The 9,039-nt window shown below is 42.9% G+C and overlaps 1 pseudogene; it reads left to right on the top strand.

Moving 5' to 3' along the window:
- Positions 1-3,578: 3,578 nt before the first annotated feature.
- LOC141281665 (uncharacterized) lies at positions 3,579-5,976 on the top strand (annotated as a pseudogene).
- Positions 5,977-9,039: the final 3,063 nt, after the last annotated feature.

Raw genomic sequence — 9,039 nt, 5'->3', positions numbered from 1 at the left:
ATTTAAGTTTGCAAAGTATTCATCTATGCTGTTGATATACAACCTTGTGTACTTCAGAATGTTCATTTATTTGATGATTTGTTAACTTTATGAAATTTATATTTGTGTATTTTTCTATTTTTTGTAGTTTCACATTTTCAAGATTAAACTTCATTAACTGCATTTGTGGAGTTTATTGTGGAAGTGTTTAGCGGCTGGATAACTGAATTTATTGAAAACAGTGAGGCCAGTGACAGTGAAAAGAAAAGCAGCGAATTGAAAGATGGATGTGATGCCTGTCTAACAACTGCATCAGAGAGATAGAGGAACATTTCTGCTTGTAAGCCTGCACAGAAATTATGTCTTCAAGAGAGTCTAAATCGCATCGCATGCACAAAGAAGGTGAAGATGCTGTTTCAAGTTCTCACTCCTCTACGTCATCTAGAAGTTCTAGCGGCAGTTTGGTTGTCACAAAAGCAAGGGCTAAGGCAGAGGCAGCTAAGGCAAGAGCAGCTCATGCAAAGAAAGAAATTGGAATTAAAGTGGAACAAGCTCGTCTTCAAGCAACATTAGAGGCACTGCAGGAGGAGAAAGAAAGAGATGCAGCTATAGCAGAAGCAGAAACTCTAGCAGCAGCCTTCATAGAAGTAGACCATGTGTCAGCATCTGAGTTTCCTAAAGAGAGCAGTGTCCAACGCACCGAAGACTATGTAAGACAACAAGCATCTAGTTATAATCCACAAAGTATTCCTGAGCATATGTCAGATACTTACAGCCTGGCCAAATACCTTGCACGCAGTCACTTGGTTACTTCTGGATTGAACACCTTTGATGATAAACCTATAAATTATTGGGCTTGGAGATCATCTTTTAAAAGTTCTATTGCAGACCTTGACCTCAAGCCAGTGGAAGAGATGGATTTGCTCATTAAATATCTCGGCAGAGAATCATCAGAACAAGTATGAAGAATAAAATCAGTTAATATTAGGCACCCATTTGCAGGTCTACAAATGGCTTGGGAGAGGTTAGAGGAAATGTATGGCTCACCAGAGGCAATTGAAAGAGCTCTATTCTTCAAACTGGAAAACTTCCCTAAAATTTCAGGTAAAGATCTGTATAGGCTGCGTGATATTGGAGACCTGCTTGCAGAGCTCGAGGCAGCAAAGCTGGATGGCTATCTTCCTGGGTTATCCTACCTTGACACTGCTCATGGAGTGAGCCCAATTGTAGGAAAGCTTCCTTACAATATCCAAGAAAAATGGATATCTTATGGATCGAAGTACAAGAGAGATAATTCTGTGGCCTTTCCACCATTCTCTGTGTTTGCTGATTTCATTCGCTCGGAAGCTAAAACAAGAACAGACCCAAGCTTTACTATTTTTCCTCCAGTACCACAGGAACGGAGAGACAGACCAGATAAATATAGGCACGCCTCTGTTCATAAAACTCAAGTTAACATGCCTGAAACAAGAGATGCAACTTACAGGATAAAATCTGTTGATCCTCAACGATACTGTATCATTCATGATAAGCCTCATCCACTAAAAAGATGCAGAGGTTTCAGATCGAAAAGTTTTGAAGATCGCAAACAGTTTCTTAAGGAACATTCAATATGCTTCAGATGCTGCTCCTCTGTAGATCATATGGCAAAGAACTGGCAAGCTGAAATTCACTGTACTGAATGTGATAGTGATCGTCATGTTTCAGCTCTACATCCTGGTCCAGCGCCCTGGAAGAAAACCATCCCTCCTGTCTTAGAAGATGGCGGGGAGGAAAGAGAATTAACCAATCAGGAGGTAACATCAAAGTGTACGGAAGTGTGTGGAGCTGGAATGAGTGCCAGAGCATGTTCCAAGATCTGTTTGGTTAATGTTTATCCTGAGGGTAACAAAGCACAATCCAGAAAAATGTATGCAATTCTGGATGAACAGAGCAACCGCTCATTGGCAAGAACAGAATTCTTTGAAGAGTTTAAAATCAAAGGATCTTTCTTTTCCGTATTCCCTTAAAACATGTGCTGGACTAAAAGAGACAACAGGAAGGAGAGGAAGTGGATACATTGTGGAGTCATTGGATAAGAGTGTAAGCCTTCGTCTTCCTACTTTGCTAGAGTGCAATCAGATTCCTAATGTTCGTTCTGAAATTCCTACCTCAGATGCAGCACGTCATTTTAGTCACCTTATGGATATTGCTGATGAAATACCAGCCCTTGACCCAGATGCTAACATCCTCCTCCTTATTGGCAGGGACCTTATAAGGGTCCATAAGGTCCGCCATCAGATTAATGGACCACATGATGCTCCGTTTGCTCAAAAGTTAGATCTTGGATGGGTTGTTGTTGGAGACGTGTGTCTTGGAGGTGCTCATTGACCTGCTCATGTAGATGTTTTTAAAACCACTATACTTGAAAGTGGTCGCCCCAGTTTCTTTTGGCCCTGTGAAAGTCAGTTACATGTAAAAGAGCAGTACGGTACCAAACTTCAGTCTCAAGATTATCTTGCATCAAAGGGTGTAAGTGCTTTAGCAACATGTGCAAGTGAGAAGCTAGGCCAGTCCATTTTTGTTAGTACACCCAGAGACCACAAGCTTGCACTATCAGTGGATGATGACAGATTCCTTCGCATAATGGACAAAGAGTTCTATCAAGATGAATCTAATGGCTGGGTGGCTCCGTTGCCATTTCAAGTTCCTAGAAGGCGGCTTCCAAATAACAAGAAGTATGCATACAACCGTCTTTCTTCACTTCGTCGTACTTTGGACAAACGTCCTCAGATGAAAGAGCATTTTCTTGAGTTTATGGAGAATATGTTTGCTAATGGACATGCCGAAATTGCTCTCCCACTTAAGAAAGACCAAGAGTGTTGGTACTTACCTTTGTTTGGTGTTTATCATCCGAAGAAGCCGAACAAGATCCGTGTGGTCTTTGACTCCAGTGCACCTTATGATGGAGTCTCGTTGAATGATGTCCTACTTAAGGGGCCAGACCTCAATAATAGCCTCCTGGGAGTCTTGTTGAGATTTCGTAAAGAGCCAGTGGCTATTACCGCTGATATCCAGCACATGTTTCACTGTTTTTTAGTAAGAGAGGATCACAGAGATTTCTTGCGTTTTCTCTGGTATCAAGATAATGACCCAGGTAAAGAAATAGTGGAATACAGAATGTGTGTTCACGTGTTCGGCAATCGTCCCTCTCCTGCTGTTGCTATATATGGTTTGCACAGAACAGCTAAAGAGGAGGAAAATAACTTTGAGAGTGAAGTGAAGGAGTTTGTAGAACATGACTTCTATGTTGATGATGTTCTGAAATCCTTCCCGACTGAAGCAGCAGCAATCAATGTTCTCAAGCAAACTCAAGATATGCTTGCGGTAGCAAACCTTAGGCTACATAAAATAATCTCTAATCGACCTGCAGTGATTGATGCATTTCACCCTGAGGATCGGGCTGTGGATATCAAAGATGTTGACCTTTTCTTTGAAGATACTCCAGTCCAGCGTAGTCTAGGAGTGTCATGGAACTTAGCATTAGATACATTTACTTTCCAAGCCATTGATGATAAGAAGCCATTTACTCGGCGAGGTGTACTGTCAACAGTAAACAGCTTATATGATCCATGTGGTTTCATTGCTCCTGTAACCATAAAGGCAGATTGTTGCTTCGGGAACTCTCCATGCAGGCTGAAGATTGGGATTCTCCATTGCCTGATGAGTTAAAGCCAGATTGGATACGATGGAGGGACTCCTTACAAAACCTGCAAGATCTAAAGATACCACGTACTTACTCATCTTTTCCTACTTCAGAGGTTCAGACAAGGGAGTTGTGTATATTTGCAGATGCATCTATGAGAGCTGTTGCAGCTGTAGCTTATTTGCGTTCCACCTCTCACAATGGCCGAACAGATATTGGCTTTGTGTTTGGAAAAACAAAGTTAGCACCACAGCCAGATCTGACTGTTCCAAGATTGGAACTCTGTGCTGCAGTCCTTGCAGTTGAGATCGCAGACATGATTGTAGAAGAAATAGGCTTGGAGTTCAGCAATGTCCAGTTTTACACAGACAGTAAAGTTATTCTTGGATATATTCATAATCAAACAAAACGCTTTTATGTGTATGTGAGCAACAGAATCCAACGCATTCTTCAGTCATCTACTCCTAGTCAGTGGAACTATGTTCCATCAGAGGTCAATCCTGCGGATCATGGGTCTAGATATGTAGCAGCTGAGCATCTCCATAGCACAACTTGGCTTACAGGGCCAGACTTTCTTTTGAACTCTTCAACTTTAAACTCCTTGTCCCAAGAAAACTACGATCTGATTGATCTTGCATTAGATCCAGAAATCCGACCACAAGTGGTTTTATGTCTTACTGCAGTATCAAATCAGTTTCTGACTTCTGAACGTTTTGAACGCTTCTCCAGCTTGAGTAAGCTAATCAGAGCGATCGCTCGTTTAGGCCACATCTCCCAGTCTTTCTCACATGTAACAAAACAGTCAAGATGTAGTGGATGGCATTTCTGTAGTAACAGTCCCACAAATGAGGAGTTGGAAAAGGCCAGGATTGTTATCCTGAAGAGTGTTCAACATGCAGCCTATTCCGAGGAGCTAAGTGAAACAAAAGCAGGATGCAATCTCTCACCTAGTAGTACTATACGGAAACTTCATCCTATTCTGGATAACAAAGGTCTTTTGTGTGTTGGTGGCCGTATTGCACAGGCAGGTTTTGAGAAAGAAGAATGTAATCCAGTGATTATTCCGGGGAAACATCATGTAGCCACCTTGCTTGTTCGACACTACCATCAAGCAGTGAAGCATCAAGGAAGGCATTTTACTGAGGGAGCGATACGAGCAGCAGGGTATTGGCTGACGAGTGCCAAAAGATGCATTGGAAGTCTACTTAACAAGTGTGTGACATGCAGAAAGCTTCGCCATCCTACAGAGCTCCAACAAATGGCAGATTTGCCTGCAGAAAGACTTCAAGTTGCTCCACCTTTCACATATGTAGGAGTCGATGTATTTGGACCATGGCAGGTGATTTCTCGTCGTACCAGAGGTGGCTGCTCCGATTCCAAAAGATGGGCAGTCATTTTCTCATGTATGTGCACAAGAGCAGTGCACATTGAAGTTGTAGAGACCTTAAGTGCAAGTGGATTCATTAATGCTCTGCGGCGTTTCTTTGCAATAAGAGGACCTGTCAAACAGATACGCTCTGATTGTGGCACAAATTTTATTGGAGCAGTGCAGGAGCTCAAGATGAACAAAGAAACATCAAGCTCTGATCTTGAGAAGTATCTACAACAAAATGCTTGTACATGGATATTCAACCCTCCACATGCATCACATATGGGAGGTGCATGGGAAAGGATGGTGGGCATAGCCAGACGTATTCTTGACTGCATGCTGCTTGAAGCAAAATCCCTGCATCTTACACATGAAGTTCTTGTAACCCTTATGGCTGAAGTGTCCGCTATCATTAACGCACGCCCTCTCATCCCAGTGTCTTCAGATCCTGAAGCTCCTTTAATACTCACCCCTGCTATTTTGCTGACCCAACCTGTTCAAGTCCTCCGCCACCTGGTGAGTTTACAGATAAAGATCTTTTCAAAGCTGAATGGAAAAGGGTCCAAAATCTAGCTGAAACATTTTGGTCAAGGTGGCGCCGTGAGTATCTTTCCACTCTACAAAGTAGACAGAAGTGGCAAGATAAGAAACCCTGTCTCAAGGAAGGAGACATTGTGTTGATGAAAGATGCCCAGGCTAAGAGAAATCAGTGGCCTTTGGCTATCATTGCAAAAACGCTACCTAGCAAAGATGGTCTTGTGAGAAAAGTGGAGCTGAAATTCATTAGAGAAGGAATACAGAAAACCTTCATTCGTCCTATATCAGAAGTAGTTCTACTTTACTCCCCCTAAGACACTAAAGTAATTTTGAGTGGGGTTTTTACAAACCCCAGACGGGGAGTGTTCTGGGGCCTCATTTATCAACAGTGCGTAGAAAATGTTCTATATTTGTACCTACGAATGAAATTTAGAATGTGTCTAAGTACAAAAAAATCGGGATTTATCAAACGTGCGCAACGGGTTCGTACGCACATCAGTAAGTAATCCTTGATGATAAATCCCACTTGTTCTTAAGCACCATGCTCGTGCACGTTCATGGTCATTTGCATTCCGAAACGCCTCCGATGAACCATATATGGTGACAACACCTCCCGTTTTAAGTCACGTGGTTGTGCTTTTTCCCACAGAAATTGAGTTACTGGTGGATGAGGTTAAATCCTAATAACACATCCTGTTTGGTTTAGTTAGTGCGGGAGGAATGACTAACAAAAGAAAACAAATCTACATGTGAACATGTTACCAGTGAGTTTAATTCCTTGAATATGAGCAGAGAACACTTCCAGAAATAAAAAAAGTGGGTTGACATTAAATTAACAGCAAAAAAAAAAAAACGCGTCACAGCACACCGACGTGAAACGAGTGCAACTGGAGGAGGACAGACAACTTTCCACCTTGGACAGCAGCATATATAACCAGCATCATTGCCGCGATCTTTGAAAACGCGCTACCGGCGGAATGGATTATTTGCCAAGTCTTCCAATAACGCAAGATAATCCATTGCGCTGTGTCAAGCATTTGTCGGAGACTTAATTTATACAAATCACATGTAGAGCTTTCACAGATACAGATACATATCACAAATAAATCATTATACTTATTTGCTGTTACCATACTGACATTGATAATTTTTAACACCTGCTTGTGGATAAAAAATAGACACTTCTTTACTCACTGGAACAGGGTCCTATGTAGTATCGCTATTCTACCACTAGATGCTGTGCGTACGCATACTCAGAGGTGTGCGTATATTTACACACATTTCTACGTATAAGTGCAATTTGATAAATTCCACACTTTGCGTAAAACTGTTCCTACGCACACTTTACGCACACTTCTGTGCGTACGCACGTTTGATAAATGAGGCCCCTGGGGCCTCATTTATCAACAGTGCGTAGAAAATGTTCTATATTTGTACCTACGAATGAAATTTAGAATGTGCCTAAGTACAAAAAAATCGGGATTTATCAAACGTGCGCACGGGGTTCGTACGCACATCAGTAAGTAATCATTGTTGATAAATCCCACATGTTCTTAAGCACCATGCGCGTTCACGGTCATGGTCATTTGCATACCGAAACGCCTCCAATTAACCATATATGGGACAACACCTCCCTTTATAAGTCACGTGGTTGTACTTTTCCCACACCGTAATAATGGCAAAGAAAGCAAAAAAGCGAAACTTTACCGACACAGAAATGGAGGTACTGGTGAATGAGGTTGAGTCAAATCAACACATACTGTTTGGTTCACTTAGTGCGGGAGGAATAACCAACAAAAGGAAACATTCAGTATGGGAGCATGTCACCAGTGCAGTTAATTCCGTAGGGTCTGAGGAGAGGACAGTTCCAGAAATAAAAAAGAAGTGGTTTGATATTAAATTATCGGCCAAAAAACGCGTCACAGCACATCGACGTGAAATCAGTGCAACTGGAGGAGGACAGACCACAACTGAAATTTCTCCCTTGGACAGCCGCGTAGCCAGCATCATTGGCGACACAGCTCTGTCCGGTATTATTCGTGATGGGGACACTGATGCTTTTGTGCCAGAACAAGCCGGCCCATCTAACACCCAAACGCAAGGTAAGACAAACCCACTGGAATAGTCTGTGTAAACATTTTATTTTAATTGTAACAATTGAATTAATGAGTTTAATCGTTATGACCATGTGTCCTTAGTAACACTCATGGTTACAGAGGAGCCGGTAGAGCCGGTAGAGGCGGTAGAGGCGGGACCGTCCGTTGCCCCTTCCGTGCGCCGTCCACCAAGAGTGCTGACTGATGCGGTGCTGCAAAATCAAGAGGACACAACCAAAGCCATTAATGAGATAAAAGAACAACTGAGCAACATAACCAGTGTATTATTGCAAATTAACGAGTCTCTTAAACAAATTGCCTCTTGCGCAAATAAAATGACAAATCCATAAAGCATTGACTCTTTTTCCATACTGCAAAAAAACTTTAAATGTGTAAAATGTGTAATGTTTCTGAGCCCGGCCAATGGCCACACTTACCTAAAATGTCTGTATGATCCTCTGTCTTGCCCGAATGGCAGTGGCATTGGGAGGTGGCAGGAACCCTGCGTCGGGCATAGGGCCGTCTGGTCTGGGGGGTTCCTGCAGGGGGACACCCTGCCTGATGGCCAAGTTGTGTAGCACGCAGCAAGCCATGATAATTTTGCACACTTTTTCTGGCCGATACTGCAGTGTTCCCCCCGTGTTGGACAGACACAGCCATCACCCTTTCAACAACCCTATTGCACGCTCAACTGTGCCCCTTGAGCGCGCATGAGCACGGTTGTAATTCTGCTCCTGCTGGGTCATTGGGTTGGTAAGAGGGGTCATTAGCCACGGCTTCAGCGGGTAACCTTGATCACCTAATAAGGAACATTTGTTTAAAAGTATTGTACATAGCCGAGCAATAGCAGTTTAAACATGTTGTAGTGTAAAACTCACCAATTAGCCAGCCATCCGCAATTGCGCCTTCTTGTAGACGCAGACCCACAGAGCTGTTCTGCATTATGAAGGAGTCGTGCGTTCCCCCAGGCCACCGCGCAACAACGTTTAACAACGAGAGGTTTGCATCACAAATAACTTGCACGTTAATTGAATGAAACCCCTTTCTGTTAACGTAATTAAATTCATTTGTGGATGGTGCTTTGATGGCAATGTGAGTGCAATCTATGGCTCCTATTATGTTGGGAAATCGGGCGATGGCATGAAAGCCCCGTTTCACTTCGGCTTGCTGTGGATTTCTGTAGGGGAACTGGATGTAGTTTGGGGCCAACAGAATAATCGCATCTAACACCGCCGGCATAATTCGACTTAATGATGGCTGGGAAATGCCGCATATGTCTCCAACCTCACGCTGAAATGTGCCTGTTGCTAAAAATCCCAGGGTGGATAGGAGTTGGATGTGCACGGCAATAGCTTTCGTGCGTTGGGTTTCTC

The sequence above is a fragment of the Paramisgurnus dabryanus genome, chromosome 2 (genome assembly GCF_030506205.2).
Source record: "Paramisgurnus dabryanus chromosome 2, PD_genome_1.1, whole genome shotgun sequence".
In the NCBI taxonomy this organism is placed as follows: domain Eukaryota; kingdom Metazoa; phylum Chordata; class Actinopteri; order Cypriniformes; family Cobitidae; genus Paramisgurnus; species Paramisgurnus dabryanus.
This window is presented reverse-complemented; position numbering and strand designations above follow the sequence as displayed.